This window comes from Triticum dicoccoides, chromosome 6A (genome assembly GCF_002162155.2).
Source record: "Triticum dicoccoides isolate Atlit2015 ecotype Zavitan chromosome 6A, WEW_v2.0, whole genome shotgun sequence".
Lineage (NCBI taxonomy): Eukaryota > Viridiplantae > Streptophyta > Magnoliopsida > Poales > Poaceae > Triticum > Triticum dicoccoides.
This window is the reverse complement of record NC_041390.1, coordinates 92818389-92821729: the sequence shown is the minus strand read 5'-3', so window position 1 is coordinate 92821729 and position 3341 is coordinate 92818389. Positions and strand designations below refer to the sequence as shown.

Genomic DNA, 3341 nt, shown 5'->3' with positions numbered 1-3341 from the left:
CAAACCGACTTAAGCAAGGACTCTCTCTCTCATATCTTAACTAACTAGGAATTAACTAATTTAAAAATCCGACAACGTTGATCACAAGAAGCCAAAACGAACTAATAGTACTACCTCCCACATTCGAATTGAGCATGTACGTCTCAATTTTAATTGCATCGACGTGCAGACTTATGCATGTAGTCCTGTAGACTTGTGCATGGAGTCCTGAACCTTGGCTCAATTTCATCCGATGGTGCAATCTGAACTTTGTCGTTCGCACGAGTGTCAATCTTTATCTTTATCTTTATCTTTATCTTTATTTCTTTATCTTTACCTACTAATAAAGCGCCTATTGCTTCTGGTCGTACGTCATGAGTATTTTTACATAAAAGTCCCTCTGTTTCTAGGAATTCAGCCCGCACTCCCGTCATAAGTCAGCCCCAAACTGGTACAAAGGACACAAAAGAAAAAAAAACAGCGCCCCGCACGACCTTGCCTCCTCGATCCCATCTTGACCTCCATCCCGCTGTCTCCTGCCCCGTGCCGTCCGCCCGACACCACATCAAACGGGAGCGCGTCACTCCCTAGACGGCGGCGATGATGGAGGGCGCCGCCCAGCTCCTGACCGGCGGATTCGTCGGCTCCTCGCTCCTTGGGGCCAGCCCCTCCCCGTTGCCGGATCGCGCATCGGCTTGGAGGCCCCTTGGGGATGCCGCCGGTGCGGGAGTCCTGTGCGGCCGTGCGGGCTGGGAACCGAGCGGTGACGTTTAACAGGGAGCTAGAGCGGCCTCACCCACCCACATCAGCGGCGCAGAAAAACAAGATTCCGACGAAGAAGCGGCGACCGGCGAGAGAGCGATCGAGGAAGGATGCCATCTGCGGCGCCGGCGGTCCTGCTGGTTGCGGCCGTGTGGGTGCTCCTGTCGGCCGGCCGTGCTGGCTGACGGCAACGGCACGACGTGCCTGTGCATGGGCACGCGGTGTGTGCCGCCCTGCCCTGTCCCGGGGACGCCGCTACCGACGACGTCGCCCACGCAGTTCCCCTTCTGCCCGCAGCGGCTGCAGGCGACCGGGCCCTTCCCGTGGGAGCAGCAGCCGCCGGCGGCGACGAGGACGGGGTTCCCTCAGGACACAGGGTTCCTTGCGGCGGCAGTGGCGAGCCCGGTAGGACGACGGCTGTGACGGTGGCCGCCGCTTGCTCTGCTTTCTTGCTGCTCGCCCACCTCTATAGACCAGTAGATTCAGGTCAGGCTGCAGGGTGGTCAGAAGATGCTCAACTTATATATAGGCCTTCGATTCAGTTCATATATGTAGGCCATGGATGGGTGAACAATCTAAAAATTTGGTTCCTCCTCCTTTTTCACTCTTCTTGTGAGAATTGGCAAGTTTTTGATTCATTGCAACTGAATGCTGGGGCACTGCCAGATCTGATATACTAACACACATGGAGTATTAGTACCATTTGGATCTGTGTATGATTGGTGCTTTATGAGATGTTGAGATGCATGGTCTCGAACGTGCATATATTCTTTCTTGACCTAGATTAGAAGCAGTTGGGCCACGGTGAGAGCCTCGATTCGCTCCCTCGCCGCCGCCGCCCCATCTACCATTATTGGCCTCGATTAGAATTTGTCCTTGTTGATTCGTCGTGGCCTGATTTCTTATGTTTCTCTCTTGTTGATGCAAACTTGCTCTGCTTGACTCTGTTTTGGCCTCAAGGCGCTGGCCTTTTCCTGTGTTAGCGTGTGTGTGTGTCTCATAGGTCTTGAAAGCATGTAGTATGTTGCTTGATTCATATGATTCTTCGGTGACAGCAAGTTTTTCATGGAGCACCTTTTCGTGCTGATGTTGGCTTCTGATGTTTGCTGTTGTACTTCTGCTACCAGAGATAATGCGGGGGTCCTCCTTGCTTAAGCACCAGCATGGTGGGGACTTTCAGAGGTTGCCGCCGATGGCGAGTCCAAACCAGATGCATCATCATCCGCCGCCCCCAATGCCTAATTTCTGTGGAAATGGTTTTGGCCCGTGGAACCACGGTGCGCATCCAAAGGTAATTACGTTAGTTATCTGACATGAGGGTGGCATGTTCACTCATCCATCATATCTAATCGCATCCGCTGGTCATTAATCTTTAAGAGAACAGAGAATGGTACACAAGATCCTCTCTTGGTGGTTTGAAGGTTGCATCCTACTTTCTGCATCTTAATTGCATACTTGTGTATCGTTCCATTTAATGATAGTATGGATGCGATAAGTTGCATCCTCTCCATCACATATGATCGCATGGTATTTAATGATACTATATGTTCATTCCTTATGTTTTTTGGTAATTAAACCGGCAATCCCTTTTTAAGTGGTTATCTCGGAAAACGTTTCGTTTTTTCCCAAAACAATCCTTCCTTACTCGGCTAATCAGAGATAAGGTTTCATGTTTTTTGCAGGGGGCGCCTGCGTTGAAGCCACAGACCACGGTAGCGTAGGCTTGCATGGGGGCGGCGGCCATGGCGGGGAGGCGGCGTTGCGCTCGAGCGCTACATCAGGCGGCGGCAGCGAGGCGGGAGGCGCGTGCGGAGAATGCATCAAATGTTTGATGAATTGCTTGAAGAAAATGCATCGGGTCCTTTCTTGCATGCTTCAAGTCTTCAACCAGGTAAAATAAATCCTGGTATTGTTTTTCTTCTTGCATAACTTATCTAACCTCCCAACAGATTTAGTGGGTTGGCGTGGTTGTTAGTCTTAGTTTTAGCCGTGGCTATGATTTTTTTTTGAAAAGTAGGCAAACATAGAAGTTGTTGTTTGTTGAATGAATTTGCACATGTATCTCTTTTATTCCTACAACAGTTAGTCAGCAAGATCTTTCGCACTGGTGTGATACTATTTTTCCTACCCAAGCTCTAATAATTTTAGTGCCAAGAAAAATTGATGCATCTGAACTATGACACATCTCTCTATTATGAAACTGTGGTTGTATTGTTTGTCATCTGAAAACCACACTCAAGTATACATTATAGGACATAATGCCCAGAAAATAATCACCAGGCATGGATATCACTCTTGACCACATAGTACAACATTGCATAATTTTCTGGTTTTCTGAAGGTACCATTCAGTATTATTTTTTGTCATACAAAGATAGAACAAAGGCCACAAGAGCTGATTTTGTGCACCTTGCTGCATGGGCACCCACTTGATTAAGATATTCGAAGTGTGAGCTTTTAGAATTTCAAAATAACAAGTCAGATTCTCATTATTAACCTGTGTTCACATTCTAATGTTTTCTGACTCTAACAGATTGTCTTTGAGAATAATTTGATGAACCATCATGTCGCCCTTCAATACATTTCTAGAGCTGAAATTTC

At 48.3% G+C, this 3341-nt stretch overlaps 1 long non-coding RNA gene across 1 annotated transcript; it reads left to right on the top strand.

The window, feature by feature from the left end:
* Positions 1–479: 479 nt before the first annotated feature.
* On the top strand, positions 480–2626 carry LOC119316434. The gene is made up of 3 exons (XR_005152983.1): positions 480–1227; positions 1869–2032; positions 2424–2626. It is a non-coding gene; the product is annotated as an uncharacterized LOC119316434 (long non-coding RNA).
* Positions 2627–3341: the final 715 nt, after the last annotated feature.